The sequence below is a fragment of the Mesoplodon densirostris genome, chromosome 7 (genome assembly GCF_025265405.1).
Source record: "Mesoplodon densirostris isolate mMesDen1 chromosome 7, mMesDen1 primary haplotype, whole genome shotgun sequence".
NCBI lineage: Eukaryota > Metazoa > Chordata > Mammalia > Artiodactyla > Ziphiidae > Mesoplodon > Mesoplodon densirostris.
In genome coordinates, this window is record NC_082667.1 from 14,772,795 (window position 1) to 14,789,670 (window position 16,876).

At 42.3% G+C, this 16,876-nt stretch overlaps 1 protein-coding gene across 23 annotated transcripts in view; it reads left to right on the plus strand.

Annotated features, from left to right (window-relative positions):
* Positions 1-16,876, plus strand: part of AMBRA1 (autophagy and beclin 1 regulator 1) — a 177,449-nt gene that overhangs the window by 79,997 nt on the left and 80,576 nt on the right. The window lies entirely within an intron of this gene.

Sequence of the window (16,876 nt, forward strand, 5' to 3'; positions counted from 1 at the left end):
CTTTGCTGCTGCCAGCACATGGAGTTTCCAGGCCCTGTGGAACCTTCAGAGGAAGGAGGAGAGGGACCCATGAAGCTGGCTTAGAAATTTCCACAGAATAGAAAATGGACTGGAGAAGCCCAGCTGAGGCAGTTTTATGGTGGCTGAATAACTTAGTGACCAATGTTTTGGGGCTAATATGCGTGATGTGACTGGGCCGAGACCCAGTGTGTGCTGCTGCTTCTGGGCAGTCTCTAGAGAAGGAAACAAAGCAGAACCTATTTTTTTTCTGACAAAGGTTTTTCTCTTTTCCCCCCTCCCCCCCACCTCCACTGCCATCTTGTAAATGTATGTATGTGAAGGCATTAAAAACTATAAAAATCAAGCCACATTTTGGTGTATTTTTTAAAATAAATTATTTAATTTTTTTGGCTGCGCTGGGTCTTCATTGCTGTGCGCAGGCTTTCTCTAGTTACAGCGAGCAGGGGCTACTCTTCATTGCGGTGCGCGGGCTTCAGTAGTTGTGGCATGTGGGCTCAGTAGTTGTGGCTTACGGGCCCTAGAGCGCAGGCTCAGTAGTTGTGGCGCACGGGCTTAGTTGCTCCACAGCATGTGGGATCGTCAGGGATTGAACCTGTGTCCCCTGCATTGGCAGGCAGATTCTTAACCACTGTGCCACCAGGGAAGTCTCTTGGTGTATCTTTAATAAGCATCTTTATTTAAAAAATGCAAATGACATTACGTTTTGGAAAACCTGGGCCACGCGTTGGTTAAAGGTAGAAGGGGATCGGTGTGAGGCAGTAGCATTGTCGGGCTGGGGGATAGGATTTCTGACCAAGCTGTGTGGCAGCTGGTAGGCCATGGGACCTGGCTTCCTTTAAGTAGCAGTATCCTTGACCCAGTGTCAAGGCCTAGAAACCCCAGAAACCTCAATGGTTTCTCTCTACTGGCCACCAGGGCTTCATAGGCCCAGACTTGGTGGGGGAGTAGACTGCACCGTGGTGTCCTGACAACCTTGACTGAGGAGGGCCCTAGTCGGTAAACAGACCCTATGGCTCTGTGCCTCTCCTTGCTTGGCGCTTCTGTGTGGCTTGGCTCATGGCACGTGGAAGCTCCTCACTGGCAGATAATCACTTGCTGCCAGACAGCACTACAGAGTTCTTCCCCACCCTTCTTTGTTCCAGACATCTGCCTCTACCACCCAACACAGCAGCTCCCTGCTCCTCTACTGCTGGGAAGTCTCTGTTTCCTTTGCATTTAGTTTTTTTGGAACAGCTGTATGTTGTTTTTCTCTCCTTTGATCTAATAACTCTTCACCTCCATTTCTTCTTCCCTACTTTATGCCCAGAGGTCTGACCCCAAATAACCCAGTTTCACTTATGGATACCTTTGAATATGGGAGTTATGTTCCAGCAGGCAGTTTACAAACATGAAATCTACTGAGAAAAGTTCTCTAACAAAAGATGTAGAGTGCCTTGAGAGGAAGGAAATCTAAGCTCATTCTTGAATTAGATAAGCGGATGGTTTCCATTCACATTTAAACTCATTTCTCCCATTTTCTCAAGATGCGTGTTGCAGAGTATCCACTGGTCTTTTCTTCTTTTTTCATTTTTTTTTTAATTGAAGTATACTTGATTCACAATGTTGTGTTAATTTCTGCTGTACAGCAAAGTGACTCAGTTATACACATATATACTTTCTTTTTTATATTATTTTTCATTATGGTTAATCCCAGGATATTGAATATAGTTCCCTGTGCTATACAGTAGGACCTTGTTGTTTATCCATTCTGTATGTAATACTTTGCATCTACCCCATTGGTCTTTTCTTAAATGCCCTCATCACTTGTAGACATTTGGATGTCCCTCCAGATTCTGTTGACAGTTGTGTGTTACTTTTTTTCTTCTCTTAAGAAAATTCCAATGATAATAATAACAGCAACAAAAAAAAGCTTAACATTCATTGAGCATTTGCTGTATGCTAGGGAGTGTTTTAAGTGCTCTTCCTAGTCATATTTCATTTCATTCTCACAGTAATCATATGAGATGGGTGCTATTATCTAACAGTGGTGGGAACTGAAGCCCAGAAGGCTGACTTGCCCAGAGTGATGCAGCTAGAAGTAGAGGAGCCAGAAGTGAACCAGGCAGTGGGACTTCTGTTTCCTAGTCTGCCTGCCTCCCCACGGCTATTTTTAAGGACAGAGCATCAAAATAGCATTCTTCTTCTAGGTCCTTAATCTAGAAGAGGGAAGGAGGTCTCAGGGAACTTGGCTGATCTTCAGGGGTTTTCTTATTTGTTCTAATTCCTCTATTTTAAGTGGTTTCTAGACATAGCTTTTTGTGACCCAGTAGTGCTTGCTAAGGAAAATCTTATTATATAACAGGCCTTTCCCCGAGCCTTCATGCCCTCCTGGACACAGATGTTTTGCTTTTTATTAAACTTATTTGTGATCATGTAATAGATAGAGCTGCTGTAATAATGGCTTTTGAAGTGAAGACAAATTAGTGTTTTAGCAGTAAGCACTCCCAGTTTTCCTGGAAAGGCACTTTCTCTTGTATGATTGGAATGAGGTTGTGATGGTCTCAGAACAATTAGATTCAGTAGACATTTGTTGCGCAACTGTGTGCCAGGCACTGTTGTAGGCTACCAGAGTGAATAAGACAGGAAAGATCCCTGCTCTTCTGTAGCTCAAAGTTTAGGTGGTTGGTTCTACCTCAGTCTTGCTGTTTGGTTCTTAGCTCCAAACATAAGGCAGAACCCTTTGTATGGTGAGTGGTTTTTTGTAAGGGTGAAGCATGGAAATTTGGCAGACCTGGAGGGACAAAGTATATACACACCTGCAGTTTTAGGAGGCATTATCAGTGGCAAATGAGTTTTCAGTGGACCCTAGCCAAAGCCATTCAGAATCATCAACAAAAATGGATTTGCAGAAAATTAAGATCCATTCTGCCCACTTCCTCCCACAAGAGCCTGAAAGTAGTAATATAAAACAGAAGCTGCTACAGAAAAGTGTTTTGATAGTCTGTTAATCTTCATCTCTTCCGCCTTATCTTGTTGTCTTCTCCACAATTCTGTAGGTTCCTGGTGGCCTCCAGTCACCCATCAACCCACACCAGGCCCCTTCTTCAGCAGCACAAATTCTGAACCTGTACTTAAAGAGGTATAACTACATTTAAAGCTACTGCAACTTTACCGGTATATTTTTGGGGAAACACGCAAAAGTCTGGGGCACTCCCCCTGCTGACTTTTTAGCAGACAGCTCTAGCTCTGTGTAGTAATAGCAATCTATAACAGAGAAGGAAATGAAGTTAATGACTGCCTACTATGGGCCACGTACAGTCCAAAGTGCTTTCCCATACATTATGACAACCCTATGAAGTAGATGGTGTGTTTCCATTCTGTAGGGAAGAAAGCTGAGGTTCAGAGAAGTTACATTACTTGCCCAATATAATGCAGTGAGAGGCGGACCTGGAACTTTAAACCAGGTCTGCCTGACTCATAATAACTCTGTTCTGCCTTCTGTGCCATGTTTTGCCTGAGTTCAAGTAGGGAGTGTCTGCCGAAAGGTTCTTAAGCCTATAATATTTTTCTGCATGCTCGAGACCTCATATAAGTGAAATGAGAAGCCCTGGCATTTGACGTCTTCCTGGTAATTACTGGAAGAAAAACGCTGAGGGATAGGGACCTGGGTAATGTAGGGTATTAGTTATCTGTTCTGTCTAATCTTTTTGACTTTCATCCTAATGAGCATCTGCTCCCAGCAGATGTGATCCTGATGGATTTAATTTAGTATTTTGATTAAAATCAATGGGAAGTGTCAGGATTTTTTTGCTTCTAGCTACAGGTCATTGGGGCCTGGTTGAGTGTCATGGGCTTTGTGCCCAGTCATCCTAATTTCTCTTAGGATTTCTTCTTTGAGCCATTAGTTTAGGAGTGTGTTCTTCAATTTTTACAAATTTCCTTCTGTTGTTGCTTTCTTATTTAATTTTACTGTGGTCTAAGACCATACTTTGTATGATTTCAGTTACTACAAATTTATTGAAACTTGCTTTATGGCTTAGCATATGATCTGTTCTGGAGAATGTTACCTGTGTGCATGGCAAGATTGTATATTCTTTTGTCGCCGTGTGGAGGGTTCTGTACATGCCAGGGAGATCTACTTGGTTGATAGTGTTATTCAAGTTTTGTATACCCTTGCTGATTTTCTGTCAGGATGTTCTACCCATCATTAAGAATGGAGTATTGAAATTTCTAATATTATTCCTGAATTGTATATTTCTCCCTTCAGTTTTGTCAGTTTTTGCCTCATATATTTTGGGACTTTGTTGTTAGGTACATATATGTTTGTGATTGTTTTGCCTCCCTGATGAATCAAGTTTTTTGTTATAAAATGTTCCTCTATCTCATGTAATATTGTCTTTTTTTTTCAGGTATAGATGATGGTACAATATTATATAAGTTTCAGGTGTACAACATAGTGCTTCACAATTTTTAAAGATTATATTCTCTAGTAATATTGTCTTTAAGTCTAGTTTTTCTTATATCAGTATAGCTACTCCAGCTCTTTTATGAATGTAGATTGTGTAATATATTTTTTCCCATCCTTTTACTTTCAGCCTATTTATATATCAGAATATAAAGTGTCTCCTATAGAAAGCATATAGTTGTTTTTTATCTAGTCTGAAAATCTCTGCCGTTTGATTAGATTGTTTAGTCCATTCACATTTAACGTTATTAATATAGTTAGATTTTTGCCTGCCATTTTGCTGTTTGTTTTCTGTATTTCTAATGTTTTTTTAAATACTGTTTCTCCTTTACTAACTTCTTTTTAAAATTAATTAATTAATTTGTTTGTTTTTATTTTTGGCTGTGTTGGGTCTTCATTGCTGTGCGCAAGCATTCTCTAGTTGTGGCGAGCGAGGGCTACTCTTTGTTGTGGTGAACGGGCTTCTCATTGCAGTGGCTTCTCTTGTTGAGGAGCACGGGCTCTAGGCGCACAGGCTTCAGTAGTTGTGGCACGTGGGCTCAGTAGTTGTGGTTTGCAGGCTCTTGAGCACAGGCTCAGTAGTTGTGGCAAACGGGCTTAGTTGTTCCATGGCATGTGGGATCTTCCCAGGCCAGGGCTTGAACCTGTGTCCCTTGCATTGGCAGCAGATTCTTAACCACTGTGCCACCAGGGAAGCCCCTACTGACTTCTTTTGTATTAAGTGGATAGCTTCTAATGTGCTATTTTAATTCCTTTCTTGATTTTAAACTGTACTTTATCAGGATCTACTTCAGACTTATAGAAACTTGATTCTGGTAAGATACAGAAACTTTGTTCCATTATGGCTACATTGTCATACCCCTCCTTTGTGCTATTATTGCTATATATATTATGTCTGTATATATTACAAACCCAGCGATACAGTGTTATAATTTATTGCTTTATGTAATCTCTTATCCCAGGCATCCTTCTGTTTGTTGCCTGTCGTGAGTAAAATAGAGCTACCCCTTTTGCAAGAATTTACTTTTCTTTTTCTTGTTAACTTTATTTTTGGTTGTCTTTTGCCCCTTTCCTCTTTTGTAAAAACACTGATCCTCTTTCTTAGATATTCCCCACTTTTCTGGTATCTTAGGGAATTACTATCAGGAGGCCTGTCTAATCTAGTTTGGCCAACTAGGTGGACATCTGGGTCCTCGGCTTGCTGACATTAAAGAATTAGTCTAATTTCTCAATTTAATATCATAGTTGTTTAATACAACAGATGGTTTAATTACTGTATATCAGATCTTCATTTGAATTGGCAAATCTAGGAAAGATAAAAAAGTAGTGAATACAGTTGAAGGCCATCATGCTATACTTACATGAGTATGAACAGAAATGAATGATAATTCTGCTGTTGGACCCTTTATCTCCTTGGCTGGACCCTTCTCCATGTTCTTTACCTCTCCGGTACCCAGTTGCCAGGCTAATAAAGTAAGTGGCACATTCCAACTCAACATCAATTAAGGTATGAGATTACATCATTAATTGTTTAATAATAGCTGTTTATAAACCCCAGATAAATGGACAATTAGTGGTGGTGGTACTAGCTAGGACCTCTTTAATAATTAACCCAATTACCTTTCATTCTGCTCCAGTGATGAAAGTAAAGGCGATAAGGGTCTGGCTTGGTTGCCTGGGAAGCAGCTCCTTCCAGAGAACCCAGCTTTCACAGATGCCTTACACAGCATCCAGGGCCTTTTACTGATTTGGTTTCAACCAATCACTGGAGCATCCATGCTCTCTCTACCCCAGCCCTTTGCTGCATCTCCTTATTCCACTAGTGAGAAGTATGCTTGTCGAGAACCTAGGTCCTGGTTTCTAAGCTGAATTATCTGTGCTTCTTCAGTCTTTTCTTTTTTTTTTTTTTTTTTTTTTTTTTTTTGTGGTATGCGGGCCTCTCACTGTTGTGGTCTCCCCCGTTGCGGAGCACAGGTTCCGGACGCGCAGGCTCCGGACGCGCAGGCTCAGCGGCCATGGCTCACGGGCCCAGCCGCTCTGCGGCATATGGGATCCTCCCAGACCGGGGCACGAACCCGTATCCCCTGCATCGGCAGGCGGACTCTCAACCACTTGCGCCACCAGGGAGGCCCTCTTCAGTCTTTTCTAGAGGAAAATACTGGGCCTTGTCAACGAGCTTTTCCGTTCCTTTTATAATGTGTGACTAAGTTTTTCTGTGCCTCCATCTCTCTCTACCGTAGCAAGTTTCCTCTTGATCTCTCCCCACTGATGCTTTACACCTGTGCTCTTTCTGTACTGTCACTTTGAAATGTACATAGAACTTTCTAAATGCTTAGCATTTTCCAGAGCTCTTTGCGTCTTTTTTTTTTTTTTTAATTTTTGGCTGTGTTGGGTCTTTGTTGTGGTGCGGTGGCTTCTCTTGTTGCGGAGCATGGGCTCTAGGTGTGTGCACTTCAGTAGTCGTGGCGCGTGGGCTCAGTAGTTGTGGCTCACGGGCTCTAGAGAGCAGGCTCAGTAGTTGTGACACACGGGCTTAGTTGCTCTGTGGCATGTGGGGGTCTTCCCAGGCCAGGGCTCAAACCCGTGTCCCCTGCATTGGCAGGCGGATTCTTAACCACTGCACCACCAGGGAAGTCCTCTTTAGGTCTGTTAAAAGAATTGAATGGTTCTGCCCTTAATGGAGTTTACTGTCTAGCCAGGTTGTAGCCTGAGTTTCTATGTGTTTTTTGTTATTGTTTTGGCCCTGCCACTAAAAATTTAACAATTCCCCTGAGAATTTAACTGCCAATCCTAATAGATTAACGTGTGTGTGTGTGTGTGTAACACAAACCTGGGCTTGGACCAAGAACTTATGGGTTTTGGTGCAGTTTGAAGTGACTCTGAATGTGCCCCCGTTTGTCTTTTGCATGGGTCTGTGAGCCTGAGTGGAGCTTGGGAAGGACAGCTGCCACTTGCAGTGTGGAGTTGGTTTGAGAGGCAGTAGAACAAAATGTTCAAGAGTTTGGGCTCCAGAGCTAGACTAAGTTCAGATATTCATGCTGCTACTTCCTAGCAGTGTAATCTTGGTTAATTTATTTTACCTTTTCTTGGGACTCAGTTTCTTCATCTGTAAAATGGGCGTAAGAATAGTATTTAGCTCGTAGAATTGTTTTGAGGATTAAATGAGCTAATATATATGAAATACTTAGAATAGGTTTTTGTTTTGTTTTGTTTTGTTTTTGCACAAAGTAAGTGTTCAATAGATTTTAGCTATTATCATTATGATTTTTATTGTAAATCTTGGGGACCAGCATGAGTTAGACCTGTGCTAGTCTCCTCAATGATTATAACCTTGCTGATCTCTCACTGTTCTGTTTTCCTCAACAATGGTTCACTTCCTGGGTACCAAGCAGGGCTTTCTCTTTGCTATGGTCAGTGATTTGAAAAAACTGGGAGCTTGTGCTCTAAGGCACCAACAGATGGTAACCTGAAGGTCCCTGTGTTGATAGTTTGACATGCTAATGTGTCCATTGTTGCCTGTAGTCATGTCAACCAAGGGGGTTAGATTAGAGGAGTCACAGAGTTTGCATTTGAGAAACCCTTTTCTGTCTCCCATCAGAACCTGCGCTCATGAAATAAGCATCTACTCTCCAGACTAAGTGCTTACTCCTATGTAACCTTGGCAACATGGGACTCTCAAAGTGGACCAATAACATCAGCATCATTTGAGAACTTGTTACAGATGCAAATTCTTGATCCCTACCTCAGACCCACTGAAGCAGAAATTCTGGTTGTGGGCCTAGGAATGTGTTTTTAAAGAGTCTTCTAGGTGATCCTGGTGCACTTGAAAAATTGAGAACCACTGCTCTAGATTAACTCATTAAAGCTAGGAACAGAGGCAGAGGGAAGAAATGGGAAGAGACGATTTGCCACACATTAAGGAGTGTGCCTGCAGGAATCTAAGATTTGTTGGTCCTCGTGAGCTCCTGGTGTATAACTCTTCTTGATCTGGAGCTAAGAGTAATGGGGGGAAAAATGAATGAATTTGTTATTACCTATAGAGTGCTCAGCTGGTATATAAGCCATTTTTACTTGATAAGCTTTTATTGAGGTTTTGTTGTTTATATGGTACAATGTTAGGTATATGATAGTACCCAGATGAAAAAGACATGATCTCTGCTCTCCATAAGCTTACCGTCTACTGCGTAAGCCCATCGTGCTCAGAAATAGCTATAGGACAGTGTGTTTTGTGCTAAATGCTAAGGTAGACGTATACACAGAAAACTGGCTATGAGAGCACAGAACCTGCCAGCATTTCTGCAGCAGAAAATATGAGTCTATTAAGCTTTTATGCTGGGACAACGGGTTCTTGTCAGCTCTGTTAGGAGTTTTATTCCTAGGAGAAATTGACCTATAACTTTTCTTGTAACTTCTTAACCAATTTCCTATCTCTTCCCCTTCTTGCTCCTGAAAAAGAAAGGTTAGCATCAACATACCTGGATTGAGATCCCACTGTTTACTTGTACTGTAAGTTCTCTGTACTCTGGGGCTTCTCTAGACCTAGAGTGATCTCAGAGTTTATTGAGTCCTGTGGGTTGTGTACTTCTTAGAAATACTACTCATTTTGAAGGTGCCAGCTGAAGATGCCCTCTAGGGCTATAAGTACCCACTGTAATGCCAGGACCCTTTTACTTTTCTTAGGTTATGATTGGTATACGCTTTGACATGTTTTACAACCCCTCAAAACAACAGTATAGAAATCGACAGAGGAGATGTGAGGAAAGAAAAAGCAAAATATGAGGTCAAAGCCCATTTTTTCCAGTGGAGGCAATAGCCAGTCTCCACTTTACTTAAGATTAGAGGTCTTATACATACTCTGGAAAGACTTGAAACAGTCTTCTTTGCTGTCCCGTCTACTCCGTCATTTTTTACCTAAGTGCTTGATATGAATGTTAACCCTCCACCTCCTTCTTTTTTAAAACTCTGATCTCATATTAGCTTTTCTTCCTCTTTCTCAGACCATGTCCTTGGGCAGTCTCATTTATTCCAAACTGGCTGGAAATGCCATGGGAGCTGGCAGACAACACCTCTCACCCTCTCTACCAAAGTAGATCCAACCCGTGGGTGTTAATTTCTTTTCTTTAACACCTGCTGATCCACAAGGCCAGCTCTTTCCCAGGGTCCTTGTGGCACTCAGCTAGAAGCCAAGAGTAAGCACAGATATCTTGGTATAAGCCATGAGGTGGAAAGAGGCACCTGCAGGTGGGTGACCAGGGACCTTTTGAAGTGTTGAAACTCTTTGGGGGGGTGTTTCTTTTGGCCAGGTGTTTAGTGTCACCCCAGAGCCAGAAAGTTATCCTGTAACTACATACGTCAGCCTGTAAAAACACTCTCTTGTATTACAGGGCTACCATGATGAATCCCATAAGCCCAGCCCACTGCAGCTGTGTGCCATGCAGAAGGGGCCCAGCTTCATTCCTACTGCCTTGAGCTGTGGGGTTGTATACTTTGGGACTGCTTGGCAAGCAAACTCATGATTTTTACTCTTATGGCTCATGCCTGGTGAAGCACAAGCCAATAAATATTCTTCCTAGACAGAGAATTTAACTGGTCCAGGCTACAAAGGAACAGAGGGAAAACTGGACAGGAGGTAAAAGGTGGAAGTTCCCAGTGGGAACAAGAGTCTTCAGGGGGGTGGGATATACTGTAGGCATGTGAGGAAAATATATCATTCACTTTCATGAATAAATCTGTCTAAAAAGGTGAATTTTCTCCAGAATCTGCCATATTGCCAGTGGCTGCTTTTGGTAGTATTTGCTCGTTTTTCCAACAAGATTTCACAACAGAGGCTCTTTATTGTAATATCCCTGGACTAGTAACACAAATGAAAAGAATGACGTGGAAATATCTAGTCACTCCTGCTTATCGGAGAGTTTACCTAGGCAAATAGCTCGGAGACTGTGACGGTTCTATATCAGCATTTAAATTTTTCCAAAACACTGCCCCTTGTGCTGAATTGGCAAAAGGGTTGTGGACAGAAAGAATGCAGTAACTCAAGCTTAGATTTGACCATGAGCTGATGTTAGATCACATTTGCAAAATGTGGAGACTGTGGTGGAATACAGTGCTTCAAATGTGCTAAAAACAAAACAAAACAAAGACCCAGGAGCACTTACTGTATGCCAAGTAGTGCTCTAAGCACTTCTCACATATTACTTCACTTAATCTTCATAATATTCCAGTGATATCCTCTTATTACTCATTTTTATAAATGAGGAAACCGAGGCATAAACAGATGAAGTAATTTGCCCAAGACCACAGCTAGTGCTTGACAGAGTAGGAATCAGAACTCAAGCAGTCTAGCTTTAGATTGGGACTTTTCAAATAGAACCGTCATGGGGTATGGGTGATTCCATGTTGGTAGAAAAAGAGGCTGAAATGTAAACCCTGGCTTTACTTTAAGAAAACAAAAATAATTTGTTCAGCTACAAAACTGCTCTTGGGGAGGGGGCTACAAATTCTCATATACTCTTGTTGCAGCTCCTTTCCACTAGAAAGAGCCCTGTAGAAGAACTACATTCCCAAACAGTGATTCCTGAAGAGGTAATTACACTGTTGCCATCCCATGGGGAAGAAGGCTGGGTCGGTGATTACATTCCAAAACAAAGCTGTTTGGGTATAATTGCACTGTGCTGTTCTTATCAGTCTGGGGAAGGCAGGCCTCTGGTCTCTATCCACATTGATTTTTGAGATAGAATCCAAATAGCATTCAATTAATAGGCAAGGCCTAAGCATAGGGAAGTCAGCCAAAATAGCCAAGATGACAGACATTAACTTGCTGTTGGCATTTTCCTTCCACTGTAGTTTTCCAGACGTTTAAGTATCAGCAAATTTGAGGGAGAGACCATTTGAGGAAATATATTTGGCTAATGAAGGGTTAGAGACCCCCGCTCAGATGCTGTGCCCCAAAGCCCTCATTGGTGTTTATACATGAAGAGGAGATGGTTAGGTGGCAATGAAATTTCCCTCTCATCAGGAGTTTTTGCTCTATCAAAAGTTGGCCCTTCCTTCAAATCTTTCCCTAAAACTTCGTGTGTGTGTGTGTGTGTGTGTGTGTGTGTGTACATATATATTTATATTTATATGTATTTTGTGTGTATAGCTTCTAGTTGTCCATCAAAAAGCCCCTCTCTGGTTCTGTTGAGATTATAAGGCTGACTTTTGTTAAATTTCAACAGTAATCTCTAGATCTGGACTGGAAGAAGAAATAAAACTAATTAATTATTTTGTTTTATGATTCAGAGGACAGACAACTGCCAGTGACCTCTTAGGCATGCTTGTTGAACTGGAGCAGAGAAAGGGGAAACATCTGTGTTATCAGGTTGAGGGTTGCACAGACCCTTCGGAAGTGGTGTAGCCTTGGCCATTTTATCAGTTAGCTTTTGCTGCCTCACAAACCACCCCTAACTTTACTGGCTCTAAAAAAGTGTTTACTATTCCTTAAAATTCCATGGTTCCTGTGTACAGTTCATCTGGTCTGAGCCAACTTGGCTGCTCTGTGTCAGCTGATGACTTGGCTGGGTATTGATGGTCTTGGTGTAATAAGCAGGACAGTGGACTGCTGAAGATCTCCACATACTAATCGCTGGAACCTGTGAATACGTTACTTTATTTGGCAAAAGAAACTTTGCACATGTGATTAAGGTTACAGATTTTGAGATGGGGAGAAGACACTGAATTATCTGGGTGGACCCAGTCTAATCACACGAGCCCTTAAAAGTAGAAGAGAAAGGCAGACAGGTCAGTCCAAGAGATGCAGTGATAGAAGATGGGAATTGTTTGGCCCTCAGCTAACAGTCAGCAAGGGAAAAAGAACCTCAGTCCTAAAAGTGCAAGGAACTGAATTCTGCCAAAAACAAAGGAGCAGGGAAATGGATCCTCCCCTAGAGTCTCCAGAAAATAACATAGTCCTGCCACCACCTTGATGTTAGCCCCATGAGACCCATGTTGGACTTCTGACCTGCAGGAATGAAAGCTAGTAAATTTATGTTAAGCCACTAAGTTTGTGGTAATTCGTAATTATAGCTGCAGAAAACTAATAAAGATGGCTTCACACATATCTGGTAGTTGACAGGCTGGTTGGCCTCAGCTGGATGACTTGTCTCTTTTCTCTTCACCCGTTTCTTCACACAGTGTCTCAGGCTTACAGAGAGAAAGGAGCCATCAGGCCCCAATACACAAGCACTTTGCAAGTCTCTACTGTCACTTTTGTTATTGTCCTGTCAGCTAACGTAAGCCACATGGCTAAGCCCAGAGTCAGAGAGGGTACTCTCTTTAAGGGCATGGATACAGGGGGGCTTAAATCATTAAAGGCCATTACTGTAACATTCCTCCACAGCGAAGTAGATTTTTGAGATCTGACGTAACCTGGTAACTCATTCTAAACAAACTGCTTTTTAAAGTGTCCTTACATATACACGAAAGGAAAGTTTCAGCATACCAAGGGATACAGATGTACAGATTTTGAATTCCAGAGAAGCATCTTGGTCTAAATAATTATTTGGTTTATTCAGAGAGACATGAATTTAGAAATTACATCCAAATGGGAAGCTAGATCCTGGTTTTCTAGACATAGCATTTCAGAGAAACTGCCTTTTCTCTTTCTCTGTTTTCTGGGATGTAGCCCTCTATTTCTGTGTGCTGGAGGGTAAAAAGATGTGCAAAAGAGCTCTGTGGGTGGTTGGGCCCCTTGGGGCCACATGTATTTCTGTGTAGGAGTAAGACTGACAGAATTAACTGTGCGAGCACTTACTAAATTGGCTGTAAGTGAACCTGTACCCATGGCATTATTTATAACCCCCAGCTCCTTTAACAGAAGCAAATTGGAAGACAAGTTCCTAAGGCAAGGGATCTTTGTGTGCCCAGTCACTGTGGCACATTATGCGTTTTTATAGCAGTGGTTGGGAGAAGCTAGAATTCAGTTCTCCTCAAGCATAGGAGTTAGCTTTTGCTTGGCCTTATTGATGAGATTGGTTAAAAGCTATTTTATGGGCTCCAAATGTGAGTGCATGGATTGAGCCTCAGGGCATATAGAGACAAATTTCATATCCACTAGTCATTCTTTTAGGACATCCTTGATGTTCAGAGCCATCTCCATGATTGGTGGGATGCAAGCTCTGCTGTTGGTGAGCTCTGGATTTTGCACTGGGCAGTTGGGTTCAAAATAGGATGGGCTGTGTACAAGAAAGATGTATACTTACCATAGGAGTTTTTTTTTTTTTTTTGCGGTACGCGGGCCTCTCACCGTTGTGGCCTCTCCCACTGCGGAGCACAGGCTCTGGACGTGCAGGCTCAGTGTCCATGGCTCACGGGCCCAGCCGCTCCGCGGCATGTGGGATCCTCCCGGACCGGCGCACAAACCCGTGTCCCCTGCATCAGTAGGCGACTCTCAATCACTGCATCACCAGGGAAGCCCCTATCATAGGAGATTTAAGCTGGCTTTCACAAGAACTTCATCCAGCTCAACAGGGAACCCAGTGGTTTAGTGTGTTTACTGAACATCTCTTTGCTCTGTCTCAAAGCTTAGCCAAGATTCATGAAATGACTGTGAGGCATAAAGGGAGCTGCCACAGCTTGGAGAGGGAGAGAGAGAGAGAGAGAGAGAGAGAGAGAGAGAGAGAGAGAGAGAGAGAGAGAGAGAGAGAGTGTGTGTGTGTGTGTGTGTGTGTGTGTCCATATTTGCTACTAGAAAGTGAAGAGAAGCTTAACCTGGGATGGGGAACTGTCGATTCCACTCCCCAGAGGAGGTGGAGCAGTGGTATGCCTTGGGAAGGAAAAAGAGTGCGGAGAATGGAAGTGTAGAGACTGTTTAAAGAGGCAGAGACTCTCCCCAAATAAAACTACAGATTGTCTCTTATTCCCTTGATAAGAGGTTAGAGTGTGTAGTGATGGGATTCAGCCAGTATCCTTCCATTCCTCTGCCTTTGCTCTTTGGGTCCCCTTCCCCTCCTATCTTTACCTTTATTTATCATGGGTCACTGAATTTGAACTTGATGTTCTTTTAGGCAAAATGAATACAGCTAACATAAGACCTAATTGAGAGCTTATAAAAGTCACAAAGTGTTTCTTGGTCTGAATATTTTCATTGATTCTGCTGAAGTGAGGTGACTGGGAGAAAGGGATAAAATGTTATATTGCTTATTAGGTAAACTAATTAGACCTGAACATATCAATACAAAGCTTGAAATAAGTTTTTTCAAATACTCAGTTTCTCCACCCCCATGTTCTAGGTAGAGAGACTACAGGGACAGCTTAAGAACACCTGCTCTAAAGAAGTTTCCAGCTATTCTAATCTTTGTCTTATCAAGGAAGAATTTTAAGGTCCTATGGGACAGAAGCAGCCAGCACCAAGGGTGAGCTTGGGAGTTCTTAGATACCTCTCTGGCACCATGATGCAACCCAAGCTACCCTTAAAAATAACACCATCTAAGTGATGTGGCACATATATACAATAGAATATTATTACTCAGCCATAAAAAGAAACGAAATTGAGTTATTTGTAGTGAGGTGGATGGACCTAGAGTCTGTCGTACAGAGTGAAGTAAGTCAGAAAGAGAAAAACAAATACCGTATGCTAACACATATATATGGAATCTAAAAAAAAACAAAAGGTTCTGAAGAACCTAGAGGCAGGACAGGAATAAAGATGCAGATGTAGAGAATGGACATGAGGACACGAGGAGGGGGAAGGGTAAACTGGGACGAAGTGAGAGAGTGGCATGGACATATATACCCTACCAAATGTAAAATAGATAGCTAGTAGGAAGCAGCCTCAGCACAGGGAGATCAGCTCGGTGCTTTGTGTCCACCTAGAGGGGTGGGATAGGAAGGGTGGGAGGGAGAAGCAAGAGGGAGGGGTTATGGGGATATATGTATATGTATAGCAATTCACTTTTGTTATACAGCAGAAACTAACACACCATTGTAAAGCAATTATACTCCAATAAAGATGTTAAAAAAAGAAAAAAATAATAATACCATCTAAGTGAAAACAGTGAGCTTGCTCTGCTGGCAGCTTCAGGACCTAACCTGTCCCCACCCCACCTATTGAACTGCCAGCCCTAAGGCTCATTTATAGAATTTCTTGAGCTGCCACTGGGTGGAAGTACCAGAGGAATTGGACATAGAATTTGGAGGTTATAGTGGTGAAGGAAAAGGCTGACTGGTGGTTTATGTCCTTCAGCTTCATGTTTACTTTTTGTCCCATTCTACCATTATTTCCAGGTACACTGTGTTTTAGTTTTGGTTAGTGTGGACTTATTGTTAGTCTTCATTCTCAGGCATGAAGTGGAGTTGCTTACCTTTTCCTTTGTGTTATTAGCGTCTCTCCTACGTGGGACTCTACGTGCTACGTGTTAACGCACTACAGAGAGAGACAGTGTTCTTTTCTGGCACCTGAAGAAAAGTTGTTAGAGTTTAGAAGTCTTGAAAAAAAATAATCATAGTCTTGGTATCTGGGGATCTCCTTTATTTAAAGATGCCTGCTGCAGGGGCTTCCCTGGTGGCGCAGTGGTTAAGAATCCGCCTGCCAATGCAGGGGACACGGGTTCAAGCCGTGGTCTGGGAAGATCCCACATGCCACGGAGCAACTAAACCCATGCGCCACAACTACTGAGCCTGCTCTCTAGAGCCCGCAAGCCACAACTACTGAGCCTGAAAGCCACAACTACTGAAGCCCGCTCACCTAGAGCCCGTGCTCTGCAGCAAGAGAAGTCACTGCAATGAGAAGCCCATGCACTGCAATGAAGAGTAGCCCCCGCTCGCTGCAATTAGAGAAAGCCCGTGCGCAGCAACAAGACCCAACACAGCCAAAAAAATAATTAATTAAAAAAAAAGAATGCTGGATAAAACATAGTAAATACCCTTTAAATATATAAACAAACAAACAAACAAATAAATATGCCGGGAATTCCCTGGTGGTTCAGTGGTTAGGACTCCACCCTTTCACTGCCAAGGGCCCGGGTTCAATCCCTGGTCGGGGAACTGGGATCCCACAAGCCTCGTGGCATGGCAAATAAATAAATAAACAAGCAAACAATACAATACAATACAATACAATACAATAAAAAATAAAGATGCCTGCTTTCTTTGCCCTCTTCATTTTGTATGCTAGACTTCCCTCTTATGTCTCTCCTGATCTGAGACCTTAAAGTAAGAGTGAAAAGGATATGGCAAGAAATTATGGGATTCTTATAGCAAGAGCTAAGCAATGTTGGTTACAATTTGACTATTTCACATTTTATAATTTTACATGACTCAAAACTTTTGTGTGGGGAGCATAACTGAAACTATCATCCTTGAAATGGCTTCAGGGCCCTGTCTCTAAAGGCAACTATTGGAATTTTGAGTTCTTAGACCTCATTTTGACAAATT